The following is a 20,857-nucleotide window of genomic DNA, read 5'->3' as shown; positions in this document are numbered from 1 at the left end:
TAAAGATAAACTCCTAAGAAAATGCATCAGAAGAGATAAAGCGAGTCTCTTGATTATAAAAACATGAGCCAGTTCCAGTCTCAATCTCTAAAATGACAGAACAACATAGAATTTTGGGGGAAAATAATGTCATTTCTATTTTCTGGTTCACCAGCTGGTTCCTGCGCTAAGTGTAAACAGTTGTTTAGGTATTTCTGTGGACTTTATTTCAGTTATTACATTTTAAAAATATTTGGTAGTTGTATTTGGTTGATTTCTGAACTGCCTGCTTATCTCTTGTTCACATATTTAAATTATAGACACAGCTTTTAAAAGTGTACAAATTCACAGAACAGGGAAATTTACTAAGAGTTTGGCCTGGATTTCTACTTACAATAAAAGTGATCAAAATAATAGATGTATCAGCTGTCAGGCACCGCTTTGCCTTATTCGTTACTTTTGCCTCTTCAGCCTTTCACTGTTCTTATGTGCTATCCATCCTACGTATTACTCCATTTCATAAGAATATAGAAATAAAATTATGTAATGATGACCTGTCAAGATCTTTTCCCAGCCTCCCAGTTTTTCATTCCTAGTAATGGACCCTTCGTAGTTTTCTGTCTAGCCTGTGTGTTACGATTCCCACTGGGGGGCAAGAGGCATTATTATTGGAATAATCTCAGGATGTTACTAATCTAGTCTAATGTCCCAGCTTTGAACCTAACAGTCTTGAGGCTCCAGCCTAACTTACCCCTGGAACATTGATGTGCGCATTTAACTGTGTGTAACAGAAGCGTGACCCAATGAACTTGACTAAACATTGGTTTTCCAAAACAAGCAAGCAAACAAAAAACCACGAGTTTTCTAAAATAAGGAACCTAGAAGTCTACTTTATAGGGATGATAGACTGTTACCTCCTTCATGTCATTACTGACTTGGGCTCCTTCTGTCATTCTAATTTGCTATCCTTAGCATGTGGGTTTCCTCACCATGACCCTGCAAGCTATAGGCACTGTCTCGGCAACCTGGCACATCACAGGCAGATAGAAATTCGGGAGAAAGAGGAGGCAGTAGGAAAAGAAAGCATAAAGGAAAATGTGTCTGATATTACTTTTTTTTTAAATTTTTAATTAACATATAATGTATTAGCCCCATGGGTACAGGTCTGTGAATCACCAGATTTACACACTTCACAGCACTCACCATAGCACATACCTTCCCCAATGTCCATAACCCCACCACTCTCTCCCTACCCCACTGCCCCCAGCAACACTCAGATTGTTTTGCGAGATTAAGGTCTCTTATGGTTTGTCTCCCTCCCGATCCTGTTTTGTTTCATTTTTTTCCTTCCCTACTCCCCAAGTCCCCCACGTTGCCTCTCAAATTCTTCATCATTTTTATGAAACAAATCTCTCAGTGGGTTAAAGCCTCTGCCTTCAGCTCAGGTCATGATCCCAGAATCTGGGATCGAGCCCCATGTCAGGCTCTCTGCTCAGTGGGGAGCCTGCTTCCTCCTCACCTCTCTGCCTACTGTGATCTCCATCTGTCAAATAACTAACTAAATAAAATTAAATTTTAAAAAAAGAAACAAATCTCTATATAAAGAATGATTCATTTTGTTTCCACGTTAATCAGCACAAGGACTTAATTTACATATGCGTGTCACCCCAAAAGAAACATGCATTTAGCCACCCCTCTAAAAAATTTAGATAGTGAGACTTAATTCCTAAACAAAGTGATATAAGTGTATTGTTATTCCATTTTTTCCCCTTTATAGAAGTGATGTCTAAATTCTGTCGAGAACATTCTTCTGAGTATGTAAAAGGATTTGCGAGTGTCGGAAAAAATGATGAAAAAGTAATTTATTGTTCTATTGCAATAGTCATCCTACTTGGGAAAATACTTAAGAATCCTTTCATCAAGTCTTTCCAGTGCTTCTTGTTACTATTAAAACTATTCTCAGTATGCTGATACCAGTTGTCCAGATACCAAAACAATTCAACTCACTGCTATTAATCTACTCTCCTAACTCCAGGTCCTCGATCATCATCTGCACCATCTGGTGAAGGGAACGGTGATGGGAGCTTGTTTTTCAAGGATAGATCTACGCTGCTGCTGTGAGCAGATGCAACTGTGAAAGATGAACATTGGCACAGCCCGCGTCAGTCACAAACTGGATGTCAGCGATAGGGCAGTCAGGCCAGAGGCGGGTGTGGTCCCTTGAATACCCTAGAAGCACGTTTCTGAATGAGAGATCAGTACCTAATAAGTGAGATCGATACCTAGTAACTCTGTAGGCACGTCAAGCTCTTTGAAATCAGGGAAAATGAAATTTGGCACTTTAATGGTCTGCCTTTAATATTGACTTCCTAAATGATAATGCCCATGGCAGTTGCTTTGTGCTTTCTTATGTGACCATCAGAGTATACATTTGTAAGGATGGAACAAGTCCTTTTATTGTAACAACCATGACTTTAGCTAACCCAAGGGTCCCCCAGCATATACTCCAAGCTGAGGGCATTGTTGGTTGTGAAATGATCAATGCATCGATCTACACCAGCCATTAACATATTCTGTATTATCTGTGTTTTCAAACAGATGGAGTCGAAATGCTTCAGTTTCCCAAGTTTTAAAAATGTTTCTTTGGCACAACACCTACTGTTCATGTTATCTGAAACCAAATACCAATAAGGTTGCTTATTGAAATCCTGGCTTAGAAATATTTCCAAAATTATTGGTTGGTGAAGCATTAAAAAAATGCATACACATTAATATTAAGATTTACAATGTATTTAAATTAAATTACATTCAAATATAAATGCTGCTGTGTATCACTCATGCCTCACATACCACACGAGGAAGAAGTATGCCACGGGTCTCCAACACTGCTTTACAAACAAGCAAACTTTTCCTTCCTTCTGCAAACTAGCCAATACATTTGTGCTTTTCCTTAAAATACGGCTGGTCATCCTAATTTACCCTGAGTTGCTTCTACCTAATTAAATTTATTGATTTTAACAATTTTTCGGATTGTGTAAGAAATCTTTGTACACACGGGGGATATACAAGTTGCTGTGACCGTACCTATCTGAACGAGCCTCCAGGTGGCGAAATATTTGTATGACTCATTACCGTAACCTTCTATTCTGGACGTGTGTGCCTTGAAGGGAACCGTCAGGCAGGTGCTTGAGCAGCGAGGGGTGAAGTCACGAGGCCGGAAGCAAGCGGCAGATCCCGGAGCTGGGGCGTCACCTCCTCCCCCTCTGCACATGCAATCTGGAGCCAGGTTAGAAAGCTAATTAAAACTTCTCCCAGGGCAATCTCCATCATGAAAGAGGAAGCAGAATTAGAGACAAGAGTAAAAATGCAAAAAAAATAAAATAAAATAACAGTATGATAAAATCTCCCCATTTACCACAGGCAGAGGCAGAAGAAAATTAACAGGATGGATGTGCATAACCAAAATACATCTAAAATTATAACATTACATTGATAACTAAGATGCAATGAGCATCACAGTCCCCAGACCAAAACGTGTCTGATTATCTCACATAGGGCATATGGACGCATTTGACTGAAGTCTGTTAAGGAGTCTTGTGGAAAGGGATTGTGACCATCCGTACAAGGCACAGACACAACAGCAAACTGGACCTCGTCTCTCCATTTTGGGGTATTTGGGGATATTTCAGCTGTTTTTTTTTTGTTTGTTTTGTTTTTGTTTTTGTTTTTGTTTTTTAAGACTGAAGGACTGAATTAATTAGGGATCTATTCCAACTTTCAGCTTCAACTATGAATGCACAGAAGAGGTCAAGGAGGTGCAGATTAACTAGGTTATAGCTAACTGTAAAGTGACATCAGCAATAGAAGAAATCATTTTCTAAAGTCCAGATCTGACTATTAAAGGATGTCTACCCAATTGCATATGATGTTATTCTTTGGAATTTAATCAATCATTATTTTAGGAGAGACATGGAAAACCCTTGTATTTGTCCTTGTCATTTTCACTCAGAATCAATCCCACATCTTCTGTCATGAATCATAATCAGCAGAAAGGAAAAACCTGAGTGTCTCACCCAAGCTGAAAGATCCTTCTGCCTAATGCTTGAAACCAACACTAATTCGCAGTGAAGGGGGAAAATAAAATCCATTTGTAACCCTACATGCATTTTGATAAATTTGGGGGAGTTATGAAAATATAATCTCATTTTTCAAATGTTTTCCGTTAAGTGTCATAAATACAGCGCATTTTGCAGGAAACTTAAGACTAGTCATTCTTTTTTGTCCTTCGGTTAATCAACTTTAAATTTTGTAACCCTTCCTGATCATGCTTTTCAAAGTCGAACATCTATTTTTATAAACCCTTAATGTCTCATAAGTATATTATAGAAGTTTTTGGAAAAATATAACTTTCCCTTACTTTTACGAAACTGAGATTCAAGTGTTCTGATCTTAGTGTCACATAATCAGCAAACCTAGCATCCCCTCAAATCACAGAGATTTTCTCTAGTGTATCTATTTTTCCACTGTTATTGTTTCAAATTATAATTCTAAGAAAAAGAGTCATAAGTATTACATTCCAAGTTGCAATTATATCTATTTAGTAATCATTCAACCTTTCTAGCACATAATTAAGTTTGGAGTTGGAGATTTTATGTATATACTTAGAATAATTCCTGACTGTGCAAATATTTCTCTATTTTTAAACCATATTTCTCTAATGATTGCATTTATTCCAAATAATCGTAGGAATTTCACAGCATTGTCTGGACTACTGTTACTGTATTCATTCCTCATTTATTGCTTCCTCATTCCTGGGTTTCCTTGTTATAAAACTTAGTGTGTTTGAATATTTAGTTGGGGGACAGGTGCACCCCAGGCAGACAGTTGGGTGCATCAAACATCTCAACAAAGGGAACACTGCATTCTGCAGGTGGACAAAGCCAGGCAGGCAAAACTGGTTGACCGTTCATGGGGCTCATTTCTCTTCTTGCAGAGCTCACAACTTGACTTAGCACTCCCAACCTCTCGGGCACAGAGCACAGTCAAGAAACGGGAGTCATGACAGGGGCAAGCCTTCCATGTGTAGCCCATTGAGCACCCCCACTCTTCTTCCTCACTGGCTGGGATGGAAATGACTGGCAAGTGACGTCATGAGTCATTATTGTAGGTAAATGGAATCCCTGGGTCAGCATATGGGCTGTCTGCCCATAAAAATGTTCATTGCTGGGCACCTGGGTGGCTCAGTCGGTTAAGCATCTGCCTTCGGCTCAGGTCATGATCCCAGGGTCCTGCGACCCAGGCCTGCACTCTCCTCCCCATGCATGCTCTCTCTGGCTCTCTCTGTCTCTCTCTCAAATAAATAAATAAAATATTAAAAAAAAAAAAAAGTTCATTGCCTTGCAATGTGAATCAAAAATAAATGTTTTCTGTGTTAAACCACTGAGATTCTCCAGATTTGTCTCTCACAGAAGATACTATTAACTGAAACAATTAATTAAGCACCTTAAAAAAAAAAAAGACAACACCACAACTTTCTAATCTCTAATAATGACTTGTCTTGCTCCCCAGAGACAGCTTTCTGATGAATTTAGTACTATATATGTGTTCATATAAATGTATATGTTTGAAGACTATTTTAACTTCTTTCTGTGCATTATGCATACAAAATTTTGCTTCTAGTTTTCACTCATACAAAATTTTGCTTCTAGTTTTCACTCATCACTTTAAAAACTATAAGGTATTACCCTAAGTGAAATAAGTCAATCCAAGAAAGACAGTTTTCTCATGACCTCACTCATATGTATAACTTAAGAAACATAACAGAGGATCATAGGGGAAGGGAGGGAAAAATAAAACAAGATGAAATCAGAGAGGGAGAAAAACCCTAAGACTCTTAATCATAGGAAACAAACTGAGGGTTGTTGGAGGAGAGAAGAGTGGGGGATGGGGTAACTGGGGAATGGGCACTAAGGAGGCACGTGATGTGATGAGCATTGGGTGATCTATGCAACTGATGATTCACTCAACTCTGCCTCTGAAACTAATAACACTGTATCTTCATTAATTGGGTTTAAATATTAAAAGAAAAGGTGCATGGAGGGCAAAGGTTAAAACTCTGTCCTCTCCTGCTGAACTACCTGGGTTCAGATCCTGGTTCTATTCCTCACCAGTCATAAGATCTCAGAGTCTCCATTCCCTTATCTGTAAATTGGGAATAATAATAGTACCTGTGTTATAAGATGAAATAAATTCCTGTATGTAAAGCTGAAAAAAAAAAATCTGTCCATGTTGCTATCACTGGGTGAGAGCATCCCTTCCAAGTGCTGCTTAGTACTCCACAAAATGCACCTTCTGCCTTTGCCCCCCTGCTTCTCAGCCAGACTCCCAGATGGGCTCCAGTCCTCACCTCACAGACAATGCTGGGGCAAGTGTCTCCTATTGTTCCCATCCCTGGTCCCTCCCTGTGTTAGAGTCCACGGGTGGTATGCACCAGGGAACAGGATCCTTGATTCTGGCTTCATGAATACTTCATGTAACTGTGGGAGGAGACTTCTCTTCAGAAGCTGCAGCGGGAACTTTCTCAACAACAGTCCAAGTGGGTCTCTACACTCTCTGCATCTCCTAGTTCATAATGTATTTGACAGTGTAATAAGTGTGAAGTGATATTACATTGTTCTTTTAATTTGCATTTTTCTAAATACTAATGAGCTTGAGCATTTTTGCATATGCTTGTTATTCTGCTGGGGTTTCCCTTGTACAGATTGCCTGTTCCCATCTTTTGACAATTTTCCACAGAAGTTCCTGTCTTTTTGTCCTGATGTTTTCTGTGATTCTCTTATACTCGATAGTTGTTTTTCTCCAATTTTACATAACGTGAATAACTTCTCCCAAGTTATCCTATGGCGATGAACAGACTCAAAGCATAATTTGAGAATATTACCAACATCAAAAATTCTCCTTCTTCCGAACAAGCTCATGTGATTATAATTATGCACAGACACATTGCCGGAACTCACTCCCTTACACTGTGCTTGTGTTTAATTGAATAGAGATAATATTTGTTAAGCAAATTTTCTTGGTACCTTATGTTGCAAAACCATATCCTATAGTATCAACTTGCCAAGACAAAAGGTAAAAAAAAAAAAATATATCACAAATATGATTTGTATTTGGCAATATTTTATGCATAAGATATATGATATGTGGATAATTCTGCTTATGATGTCTTTTTGTCACAGTGAATATTGAAATTAAGAGTAACTTGCTTTATAGAGATTATTCTAGTAAAATTCGAGTAACTGTATAATTTTGAGAAAGTGGTTTTTGTAAATCCAGTTTTCTAACATTTGTTTTTGATTTGTGCCTTATAGTTTAGCTGGTTAACCAGCTTCGTTTTACTTTCTAATTGGCAGGTGGCTTTGGACCAATGATTATTCCATTTCAGGACTGAAATTTACCATCACCAAACTGCTGTTTGAAGTTGTATATTGAGATGAGGCAGACAGGTCAGTCCAATAATAACTATTTCTAAGAAACAGTTCAAAGTATAAGACGGTGGCTTATCAGCAGTGGACTGTTCCACACGTATTCATGTTCACAGGCTCACGGTTTTCTCTTTGGAGACTCTAGCAGCCTAAGGTAAGAGCCCTGGACACAAGCACAGCGATGGGACATGTGGCCTCTCTGTTCTTCATTGTTTTCATTTGCTTCACATAACATTTGCAAGAAGCGATTAGAGAAAGGATGAACTACCCTTACAATGGTATCTGGCACTTGTTAACTGTTCACCGAATGGCAATTATTAACATTTTTCCAGAAATTTCTCCCATTTCAAGGCCCAGAAATTCCCCAGCCCTTCCTGAGGAATTCCTCCTTGATGATTCTAGTTTACAAGAATCTCCTTCCCCAAATCTTCTGTGCATAGATGCGATCCACAAAGATTTTGGCATTTGACTAGACTCTATACTGTACTCTTTAAAGCGTATTTTGGAACAATACTAATTCTATCTTGTGAAACACGTAACAAGTTGCTAAAGATAGAGACCGTTTATCTTTACCGGTACTTTTCTCAACTTGTATTAGCCTCTGTGGAGGTGCCGGTAGTTATGATTTTTGACAAACTAATTGGTCTTTATAGAGAAAAGCAATTAAGAAATAATTTAAGGGAGTGTATGTGTGTTCTACAATGATTATTATTTCATAGAATGTTTAAGAGAATAGTTTGGGTTCTTTTGTATGTGTCTATACTCTGTCCTGTGCCTGTGATAGAGTAAATATCCTTCAGATCACACAGTAATTTCTTACCATGACCTAAAATAGCTAAAAGTGAGGAATGAGTGGACTCTGACCTTCTCTGTAGTATGACAGTCTGCTACAATGAAGACACGTATTTATGTGCAAATTAAAGGGCTCTCAATGCTGATTTTGATTCAGAATGTATTTAAACAAATGTCCTATTGATTTCATTCAGTGTAAACTGTGTGTATTACTGTCTCAGAACAGTGTATATGACTAACATTGCCTACACTAAAAATCGTCAGTGTTCCTTATCCAAATCTCCCTCCCTCCCTGGGAAAAGACAATTTCTTTCCCAAATCCTCAGGATCTGAGGGAGAGGGATACAGGGGGCATGAAAAGGAGGAAGGATTAAGTTGGAAAGCAGGGTTTGATCTTGAAATGACTCAACCAATTTCCTATAATTGTGTGTCCTGCCTCATGGCCCATCCTATTCCTACATGGATTTTCAAATTTTCTCTTTACCAAGTGGAACAGACAATTACGTATTTGTTTAAGATCATTTGAAAGCATCGTGGGCCTGACCTTAATGAGTGGAGTATGAGGCTTCAGTGAGGCACCCCTGCTCACTTGGCCAGTATCACCTTTTGCTTTTGCCCCGACCAGAATATCCTGGACACCACGAGACTCAGCCTGCAGCCCTCAAACGTGACCATCTCTATGTTTGCTACACTCCGTGTGTATTTGCTCCTCTGCCTGGGACATCCTTCCCCGTTTCTTGAAAAGATTATTTTCAGGGGCGCCTGGGTGGCTCAGTCAGTTGAGCATCAGACTCTTGGTTTCAGCTCAGGTCATGATCTCAGGGTCCTGAGATGGGAGCCCTGCCTGGGGCAGCGGGGAGTTTTCGTGGAAGACCCTCCCCTTGCTTGCAAACTCTCTCTTTCTCTCTGTCTCAAAGAAATAAGTTTTGTTTGTTTGTTTGTTTTTAAGAATGATTTACTCTTAGTTTGTTCTCATGATCAGGCATCAGTTCTAATTAGAACTTTTCTCTCTAACACCCCTCCCCAAAAACTAACCTCTGCCCCTTCTGCCCACATTTTGTGAGTACGCTCACCAGTCCCCAAGTTCCATCACATTATCCTTCAAACCCTGTTGCGGCTGTATTCATGTCCCTCCTTTACACTGGTCCTCTCTTCTTTCACATCTCAGTTTACACATCTGACTTGCCTGACGCATAACACATGTTTAAAAGTAGCATGTTGAGGGGCGCCTGGGTGGCTCAGTGGGTTAAGCCGCTGCCTTCAGCTCAGGTCATGATCTCAGGGTCCTGGGATCGAGTCCCGCGTCGGGCTCTCTGCTCAGCAGGGAGCCTGCTTCCCTCTCTCTCTCTCTGCCTGCCTCTCTGTCTACTTGTGATTTCTCTCTGTCAAATAAATAAATAAAATCTTAAAAAAAAAAAGTAGCATGTTGAAAAAATGACTCAGTAAAATAACTTTGCCTAAAACTGTTGACTTGTATGGAGACTGAGGAGATGAATAATAATGCAGTACTTTTATCCCTTTGCTTCGTCTTAAACTATTTAAACCACACTGTAGTAGTAAAAATAGCACCTAGACTTTATATTTTGTTTTGTTTTGTATTGTTTTGCTTTTTAATGTTTTTTAATTAATAAACTTTATACTTTGAACAAAAACCAAGAAATATGCACCCAAGATTATATTCATGTAGGAGAGGAAAAACAATTTTATTTCTACCCTGTTAGGTTCCTGGCTGACATCCACCCCAATACCCATCCCTGGATAATAAAAGACAGATTGACAGGAGAACCTGGGGAGAAAGAACCATAATTAGCTTGTTAGCAAGCAGAGTTAAATGTGATAAAAGCTATAAAAAACTAAGATATAGATAAAAAGAAAAGCTTTTCTTTATTTTTTTTTTAATTTCCAAAGATTTTATTTATTTATTTGACAAACAGAGATCACAAGTAGGCAGAGAGGCAGACAGGGGTGGGGGCTGGGGGAGACAGGCTCGCTGCTGAGCAGAGAGCCCGATGCGGGGCTCGATCCCAGGACCCTGAGATCATGACCTGAGCCAAAGTCAGAGGCTTAACCCACTGAGCTACCCACACGCCCAGAAAAGAAAAGCTTCTTTTAGATAGAGCCCACGGGGAAGTGCTCAAGGTCCTCTGCTGATCCATACTGACTCCTCCGTCGGGGATCCTCTCACACCAGCCCCACCCATTTCTCATCTGGCTGCTGCTGCTTGTTTCCCATTATAATGAATCTCAAGGTGGGCCTCATTCCTTTTTTTTTTAAATCAATTTATTTATCTTAGAGAAGGTGGGCAGTGGAAAGGGGTAGAAGGAGAAGCAGTGAGAATCCCAAGCCAATTTCAGGGGGCACAGAGCCTGACCTGGGGCTGGATCCCGCAACCCAGAGATCCCAACTTGAGCTGAAACCAAGAATTAGGTGCTCAACTGACTGCCCCTCCCAGGCGCCCCTGATTCATTTACATAATAAAAGGTATTTAGTTATTATGTTTCGGAAGTTTAGGGGCCACTTCTGTTCCTGTTTCCACAGAACTTACCAAAGTGTAGGGAGTGTCCGTCTGGGTGCAACACGAAGGACAAGGATGCTGAGCGCAGGAAAGGGGAAGCGAGGACATGAGGCGGGTCCAGCAACCCCTGCGTGAGGTGCTTTTTTAAGCTGAGATTCAAGAATGCGCAACGATGAAGCAAGCAAGCGACGGTCCAGTTGGAAGGAGTGGCATCGGAATCTTAGAGGCAGAAAGAAGCTCGGTGAACATGAGAAGGCTGTCTCCACGAGTGGGTGAATACGAGGGAGCTTCTTGATGAGAGGAGCGCTGAGACTCGGCTCTCCAGTGCGTTCTCAGGTCCGTGCTTCCAGGGACGCTCCAGACCCCCTCTTCAAGGATGCTTGTGTGACAAGGGGCCTCGGAAGAGAGAGGTAGGGCCTCCCATGGGAGCAGACGGTAGCCATGCCTCCTCTTCAGTATGAAAGACAAGGGTTCTTGACAAGGAGAGACAGATGGCACCAACTTACAGGGCACTTGAAAAATGTGTTTAAGATGTTGGCATTTATTTTACGACCATGAGGAAGCATTAATAGGTTTAAATAAGGCATCATAATAAGATCGGTGTTTTTTAAAGATCGTTCTGGCTGATGAGTAAGCTTTGAAAAGTTCTGGAAAAGGGAAACTTCGAGCTACTTGTGATACCCACCTGGAAATGTTGTGTGGGCAGATAAAGACTCTCAGGCTGAAGGGGGAGATTTAAGAAGGAGACACAGATTTACGAATCAATAGGAATAAAGCTATGGAAGTAGATGCAGTTACCTAGAGAGAGGGAGGCCAGAGCAGATTGGTGATTAATTCTGATATTCTACTTAAAGGTCTTATAAAGGTCATTCCACTCTGAAATTTCACAGCAACGGTTGGTGTTTGTTCCCCTGGGTTTAGAACATTACAGTAGTTCAAGCACGTGCTAGTGTATCTCTTTCTCCATGAATGGACTTCTGACTCTTCCACGATATTTCGTTTAACTTTGTGTCTTGCACAGTATCTCACACATAGTAGGTATTCCCTTAATTCTTACTGAAATCTGCAGAAATAACATCCATGTTTTTTTCTACAGACAAGGTCTGGAGATAATTATTTTCCCAAAGTGTATGCTAAATTGGTGGGGGACCTTTTAGCATATGTGCTTTGAATCATGTAATCCTAAATACAGAAATAGTAAGCCATTGTACCCACATTCAGGACTACCCTTTTTTAGGTTCCTAAATTTATTTTGCTTTTATGGCTCCCATTTAATTAGCTAAATAATTCCCTGTTTTGTATTTAAACACAGCCTGTAGTCCTAGGCAGAGATAAAATGTGTCCCTATGAACCCACTTAAGACAAAAGTTTTGCATATGACAATTAATTAACAAAACATCCTTATTCTTAATTGTATAATTTATTCACAAATCATTTCTTTTTCTATAATTGTACAATGATGATGACATGAGTGAAATTTAGGTATGATATATAGCATTTTATTTATTAATTTTAGTAGGTCTTTAGTCATGTCTTTTAAATTGACTTTAAATTGTATTTTAATATTCAAACTGATTTTCTGAGCTTCATATTTTTATTAAGTCTGAAACGGGGTCTTTGTATACTGTTTTCTATCCAGGTACTTGAGTTGGGAATGTCAGGGCTTTACGTTAGGAGAACTACAGAAAGTGACATTTTTTTCTGTGGCAAAATACATGGCAACTTAAAGACTAATAGATGTTGGAAAGGAAAAAGGGATGAGAAAGTGAGAATCATATCACCAAAGTGGCCTCAATTTATCAATGATAATTTTATTATCTATAATAATCTTTATTTTGACTTTAAATAAATAATCTTTATTTCACTTCTTGTTGGTTTAACAAACTATCTTCTCTATAGTTTGACAGATTTCCCTAACCTTTCATGTCAAGGACATTACCAGAAGCTCAGAAGCTCTGCCATGCTCCCACCGAATCAGTGATGCTGCCTTCAAAATGCATAGCATGCTTTTGTCTCCAGTTGTAGTTCACACTTTCAATGTTTAACTGTAAATCTTTTATTATAATGTTTTGTTCTTTTTATTCAGAACTTCAAAACAAATTGTCTTGACTAAGTGTGTGTAGATGAGCTCTATTTGCTATGAATTCCATATCAGGATGTTCAGACTTATTATACCAAGGGGGTATTCATTCCAATAGAGTTGAAGACCACTGCTCTGGGTCAGTGTTTTAAGCTGATCCAGACTCTTTCTTTACTCATGGTATCTACTTTTTTTTTTTTTTAAGATTTTATTTATTTATTTAACAGAGATCACAAGTAGGCAGAGAGGCAGGCAGAGAGAGAGAGGAGGAAGCAGGCTCCCTGCAGAGCAGAGAGCCCGATGTAAGGCCCGATCCCAGGACCCTGGGATCATGACCTGAGCTGAAGGCAGAGGATTTAACCCACTGAGCCACCCAGGTGCCCCATTCTCATGGTATCTACTTAATGGCATCCCTTACGACTGGACTTTGCAAGATATCAAAGATGGAAATCAAACTCTTCTTCTTGGGAAGGTCCCTTGTTCCAGTGCAAGTTTGGCAGTCTTTCCTAGGCACAGTCTTTGTAACCTGAAAGGTTACAAAGGATAATATTTGTAAAACTACACAGAGAGGGTCCTTTAAACTCCTTTCCCCAAGGAATTTATTTACATTTAATAATGAAGATGGCTGCTCAAGTGACATGTCTTCTATCTCGTTCTATTGACAAAAAATTTTATGCTGAACTGTAGATATATTTTAGTAATACAAAACAGACACAGTACCTACCCTTCCTTATAGAAAGCATGATTTAAAATAGGAGTCTGACATCAACCACATAATTACATATAATTATAAATTGCTTTGTAGTGAGAACTCAAAAGGAAAGATTCAAATAAAAGCAGGGGACATAAATTGCTGTAGGCAGAGTAACAAAGCTTCCAGAGAAGCTGACATTTGAGCTGGTGAATTAAGGATGAGGTGAAGTTAACAGATATGGAAATGGATGACAGGGGGCTGAACTAAGGCAGAAAGCAGAAGGACATTCCAGAGAGAGAGAAGCCTATGTAAAGGTCCTGAGGCATAATGGAGACACAAACCCTCTTACCCTGAATTATTCTACCTTTACAGTTTACTTTGAATTTATATTCATTTTTTTAGAACAAAATATATTTATTTTAAATTGTTACATTGGCATTTTATATGATTGCTCCCTTAGGCAAAGTCGCATCTGACTTGATATCTGGCTGAAATAATGAGCCCCATTTACCACATTTCTCAAACAGGTAGAAGCTCTCTGTCCCCTGTATCCAAAATTTTAAAGAAGGAATGCAGCCTATTATAGACAATTGTACTTATCAGGTAACTACAACCACTATAATTACCTGTCCCAATGTTAAGTCCTGACTGTTCCTAAGCCCCAATCCTGTACCTTATCAGTCGCTGAAATGGCATGAAAAGAAGCTTGGTGTAAGGTAGACACAGACGGTGCATCAGAAGTAGTGAGCAGCTATTTGGAATTCTTCAACTGGCGAGTAGTATTTAATACTTTTAGCAAAATAAGGCAAAAGACTCAATACATCAGCCTTAATATAAATAACAATTATGAATTAAATGACTGAATTTTATGATGTAGAAGAGCCTTCATCATATTTTTATGTATGGTCTAACAATTATCTTTTTGATGAGACCAGATGTTCTGAACTTTCTTGGACTATGAAATTATTGAGTAAGAGTAAAAAATCATGTATATTTGTTTTTGAAACGAAATATCATGATCTGCACTAAGGAAAGTAAATTTTTTTTCCTGTCATCTTACCCTCTTATAACTGAATATGGGAGATATATGGTTATGATCACATTACATTTACAGTGAATATCAACCCATCTTTCTCTTGCTGACTTATAATCTGTTGACTACAGCGTATTTTGAAAGGATATAAGGCTACACAACCACCATCTGGCTACTTGAATTTTTCAGCAAAGATATTTTGGGCAATGAATTATTTTACTGTTGAGATTGTCCCGGTTCATGAATAAATATCATCAAGGATTTTTGTCTGCAGAAAAGAGTGACCTCTCTCTATTATATGAACTCAATGAGAGTGTTTGACCTTCCTAAATCCTTGACACAAAATACAATATGGATGCAAATGAGTTCTGGATTTCCAAAATAAGTTCCCTCCATGACACCCTCTATTACATTTTAAAAACCCAGCCAAAGATAGACAATTCAAAGCACTCCGTATAGTGAATTGAATCCCATTCTGTTTCCAGCTGTTCACAAATGCAGAGGCTAAATAGAATCTTTTCGAAAGCACAGGTCAAAGAGAGAGAGAGAATCTGTAATGTAATTGAGGAATGAGACATGTAGAATTGGCCAAAACATGAAGCAAGGTAGTTACTGCCATGCACAAAAATGTACTTTTTCTTGTGTGTGCAGAAATACAAATTCTATTAAACAGACTCAGCCTTTCTTTTCTGGGTCACTGCGGTCCAGCCAAAATACTGGGTCTAGGATACATGGAAAAATGAGAATTGTGAATAAAGCCTACACTCAACAGTGATGTGGATAAACATGAGATTAGCAGGATGAACAAGTACATGGATTGGTACCAACTATGGGGACGAACAGGGGAAAGTTTAAAGCCATGCCATGCTTATACAAGAGATCAGGCAAATATGGTTTCAGCTAGGAACTATGTAAGGGGAGGCATGTCACCATTATATATAGCTTGGTATCTATCTATCTATCTATCTATCATCTATCTATATAACTGGATCATTATCAAGGGAAAATACTGTGTTTAAATGGAATAATCAGATGAACCGATATTCTGATATTAGTCAAAATTTTGAGAGATTTGCAATGATGCTACACTAGAAATCTGGAATAAAGAGAGAAAAGATGATTTGGAAGCAAAATATGACACAGATCAATGGGATAAATGCATATAAAGAAGATAAGGCATATAAATGTCTAATAGGTCTTCCCTATGTTTTCCTTTTATTTTATTCATTCATTTTTTTTAAGATTTATTTATTTCAGAGAGTGAGAGTACGCACGCATGAGTAGGGAAAGGGGCCGAGGAAGAGAATCTTCAAGCAAACTCCCTGCTCAGTGCAGTGCCCCAGTCAGGGCTCAATCCCACAACCTATGAGATCATGACCTAAGCCAAAACCAAGAGTTGAACACTTAATTAACTGAACCATCCAGGTATCCCCTATGTTGTCCTTTTAAAAAGTAACTCCCTAGGGGAGCCTGAGTAGCTCAGCCCACTAAGCATCCAACTCTTGGTTTCAGCTCAGGTCATGATCTCAGGCTCATGAGACAGAACCCCACGTAAGGCTCTGCACTCAGTGGGAAGTCTGCTTGTGGATTTTCTCTCTCTCTCTCTCTCTCTCTCTCTCTGCCCCTCGCCCTCCTCATGCTCTCTCTCTCTCTCTTATTCTATCTCTCCAAAATAAATAAAAAAATCTTGGAAAAAATCTCTCTGAAAATGTCATGATTTATGTGATCAACATGATTTTCCTATCCATGACTGCATTGTATCTGTGTGATACCATGCTGCTCAAAACACAACTTCAACCTAGTCAGATGATATTAACAGTCAACCAGAGCATAGAAGCATGATTTACTAATTCATATTTTTTAAAATAAATATTTTTTCAACATGAATTTCAAAATTATTTACAAGACTTTACAAGATGAAACAAGACTTTTCGTCTTGAAAGACGTCTTGTAAAGTCTTGTAATTATTTACAAGAATTTTATCATTTCATTTTTTTCCTACTCCCCTTTACAGTTTAGTTTAAGTATCTTGAGGACTTTATTTTCTACTTTATACATAGAATACAACCCAACATCTTGGCATTGACACAAAGGCACATAAAGACATTTTTTTTTTCTATTAGAAGTGAAGTGAAAAGATACCTATTATAGTTGGTTATATTTGCCTGAGAAGTCATCAGAATATATAGCAAAGAATGTAAACACATGAGACAGTCAGCATATACCCAACACCATCCTTCAAAAATCCATAGGCTGGTTTTCTTAAATTAACTAAACAGCAGTCCCCAAATAATTTGTTTTGATCCTGAACATTTAGAGGTATTGGAGTATGCTTACATCTCATGATTTATGAACCAAGTTATAAAGTAAAATGATATATCCATATTATCAAGTACAACTCAAGAGGATCTGGAAAATCATTTATTTTCATCATATTGCCCTGCACTTTTAAATAAATCCTTATTAGTTTCATTTGAACAAATATCGACACAATGTCTATCATAATCTGGATTCCTCTGAATCCTATACTGAGGACATTAAATTTTGAAACGTATTGTGATAAATGAGATTATAGTGAGTTACAGCACCCTATACTCACTCTTTCATCCTTAATTTTTGATCTATCCCCCTCCATTCCAAGATTCTGCAAAAAAGTGCAAAGACAAATCTTGACTTATCAGAATATCATCGTATGCTGTCATCCACATCTGTCTATAAGAGAGAGCAGTGTAGTTTCTCATTTATCTTAAAGAAATTAATCTTGATTTAAGATGATATGGATCCCCAAATATTATCATGTTAACCAACTTTATTTTTCTCATTTTCTTATTAACATTATAGCTTATTAAACTATTAACATAAGTGGTCAGAGAAAACGCCTCTTATCATTGCCTTCTCCAGAGCCTTATTCTTAAATTTAACACACATTTATGGAGTGCACTCTATGTGCTGAGATGCTCTTGGGATTCAGACATGAACCAAATAGACAAGGTTCCTCCTCATTTGTAGTGTACAGTCTGGCAGGGCAAGAAATAAATAGAAACCAACACATGTGATGAAACACAATCTGGACAGAGGATGGAAAGTCCTATTAGGAAGACATAATATGAAGTCTGATCATCAGAGTACACTGCTCCAGTGTGAGCACTGATATCTTAAGGATGAGAAGAGCAAGGAGGCCCAGGTGGGCAGGCATGTGAGCCAGGCTGCTGCTGAGGAGTATGTGAGCTCCCTACCCCGTGTCAGTAACATCATCAGGAGACTGAATTTACCCATGCTGGGGATATTTCCACAACAGAAATCAGCCAACACTACATGTCAGGGATTTTCTTCTTTTCTTTCCTTTTATATCTTCCTTCCTTTCTTCCTTTTTTTGTTTTTGTTTTGTTCCCCATAGATTTAATTATAAAATATCTACCACAACACTAATGACTAGAAGCAAAGGGAAGAATACAAAGAAGCTGATCTAAGAGGAGCATTTTGGGGAAAATTTTCACATACAAACCTAAAGAGACGAAGGTAAATCCATTATTAATAATGTATTTTTATACTGTGGAGAACTCATTCACTCATTGTGAATTCCTTTAAATTGTTTGTGAGAGTCAGCAAGGAGTGTGTCTTTGAGATTTACTTGGGGGAAGGGAGGGGAGAAGAACCAAAAATTGGACAGACTACAAGGGATTACAAACTCAACAACAGCAAGAGCCATTGCCCTAAGAGCAGGTAGAGGAATAAGTCGAAATCTGGTTTTAAGATGGGGTGCCCGGAGAAAATGAATTGTCCTAAAAGAAGGATTTGTGAAGAAGCAGAGATTGCTTAGAGACGAAAGAAGAGGTATTTGATAAAAATCATCTTGGAAGCTTCCAGAAACAATTAGAAGGTGATATAATTTATAAGACACAGAGACCTATGGTTAAAGTTACAGTCTTATTTTAGAAAAGAGTTATTAAGAGAAAACTCTTACACAACGAATTTGAAATTAAGTGAGAAGTAAAAAGATACTAGCTACAGATGATAGTGAACATGTGGTCAGAGACTTGAGTAAACGGTAAAGCAGGAATCAGCTAATGTGAATATATAAGCAAAACATAAATGAGATGCGTAAAAACTACTTTAACAACGCTGACACTTCTGTTGTGATCAGTCATCAGATATTTCAAATGTAGCTAGTTTGAATCAGTTCTGTAGTTTTTTAGAATAGATTTCTGAACACAACTGTAATTGTTTTCTATTACTGCACAACAAGGTAATACAAGTTTCCTGGCTCACAGCTCAAACTTTGCAGACTGGGCTAGCACCATCCCCAGTCCGCCCTGTGACTCCTGATAAATCACACTCGTCTCAGACATCTGTCCCTTGGCAAGCTCCCCAGAGTCTCAGTGCATCACACATCAGCTCAACGTCCAGTTTCTCCAACTAAACCAACTCTAATCATCCCATCAACCTTAAGTTCAAAATTTCCTGTGAATCTCATCAGCTCAAAGTCCAAAATCTAAATAAGGCCCAGGTGAGGATGAGACACCTGTGCATATCCATTAAGTGCATTTTCAGGAGCACATTTCCTGCTCAGCTGTGGGCCTGCAAAGGAAGAAGACCACAGTTACCTGACTTCTACACTCCCAGGTATCACTCTGGGCCAGCCCCAGGAGGACTAGGGCAAGCATGTGGGTCTCAACTGGACACACTGAAGGTAATGGTTTCTCCCCTCTAGTCCCTCCCTCAGAGGAACAGGAACGGCTTTGAAAGAGAGAAAAGAAACAAACAAAAAAACTTTCATTCTTAATCTATCGTGTATTTCCTATATCTATTACTTGTGGAAAAATATTATGCACTAAACCTTCAAAGTTCAAACACCATAATAATTTTTAATCAAAATCTAGTTTGTTCTGTGACTTAGATAACCTATATTGAATCCTTAAATTAGTGAACTGACTTTTTAATTTTATCCTTATCATTCCTTGCCAGATGTGTGAAGTGTAGAAATTCAGAGCTACTGTTTGAATGTGTGTGAAGGGTCCAGGATAAAAAAAAAATAACCAACAATCAAAACCACTTCAATGTTGATCAAACAATGTTTGATCAAACATTTTATGTTCCTTCATCTCCACTTCTTACTTGCTGTTAGGTTGATTTTTCTAATTATCATTTCACTTTTCCCTTCTATTGGGATCCATTTTATTTTAATTTGCCTCAGGGTTTTATGAATTTGTTACATTGCCTGGTATAGCAAAATATAAGATGCATTGTAACATAATTATCAAATACTAAATTGTTATTAATGTCTATTAAAATTGTTTTACTTTCCAAATTTTCTTGCTTTACATATCTCTGATGTTGTACAGGAACACCCTAAATACTTTTTCTTGCATTTTTGATATGTGTACATCAATTTCATTACTCTATTAATTTATTAATGTTCTCTGTGGCATATTATATGCGTGTATATAAATGTATGCACATATGCATGCCTTATTCTGTCGTTCATTAAACTATATTTTGTATCTTATCTTCAATCAGCATTGTTGTATTCTTTATTTACTTGCATATTACTTATTTACTTGTCTATTACTTGCATACTTTATTTACTTGTATTCTGTATTTACTACAAAATGGTTCCCTGAATTAACCAGGTCTAATATAAATTTTTAGTCTAATATAAATTTAAATTTAATTTTTAATCTAAATTTGGTCTAATATAAATTTTTATAATCATTTTTACTAATGCTAGGACTTCAGAACATTTTATTTTCAATTACTTTCTCTTCTTGGTGTTATTTTTAAACTTATCTGTGTTATAATCCCAAAGATATTATTATTTTTGTGTTTAGATTATTTTAAATTTTAAATGTTTGAAGTAAGACCAAATAATTGGAAAATTCCTACACATGACAGTTATGTTAGTTATTATCTAAAGTCTTAAAAGCCTTTTCTGAAATCATTTTATGTATAAAATTACAGTTGACACTTAATCATACAAATATTATTGTCATTTTGCAATTTTACAAAGAAAATGCATTTGTTTTCACATTTTTAGAGAACACTTATGTATCTAAATACAGAATATCTATCCTAGAAAATCCAGCCATGATTTATTTTATTTTATTTCATTTTTTATTTTAATTCAGTGTACTTAACATACAGTGTTATATTAGTTTCAGGTGTACAATATAGTGATTCAACACTTTCATATATCACTTGAGCTCATTGTGGCAAGTGCCCCCTCACCTGTTGATCCACATCACCTGTTTCGCCCATCCCCCCATCCCTGCCCACCTCCCCT

The sequence above is a fragment of the Mustela nivalis genome (genome assembly GCF_964662115.1).
Source record: "Mustela nivalis genome assembly, chromosome: 14".
NCBI lineage: Eukaryota > Metazoa > Chordata > Mammalia > Carnivora > Mustelidae > Mustela > Mustela nivalis.
Note: the sequence above shows the minus strand (reverse complement) of the source record.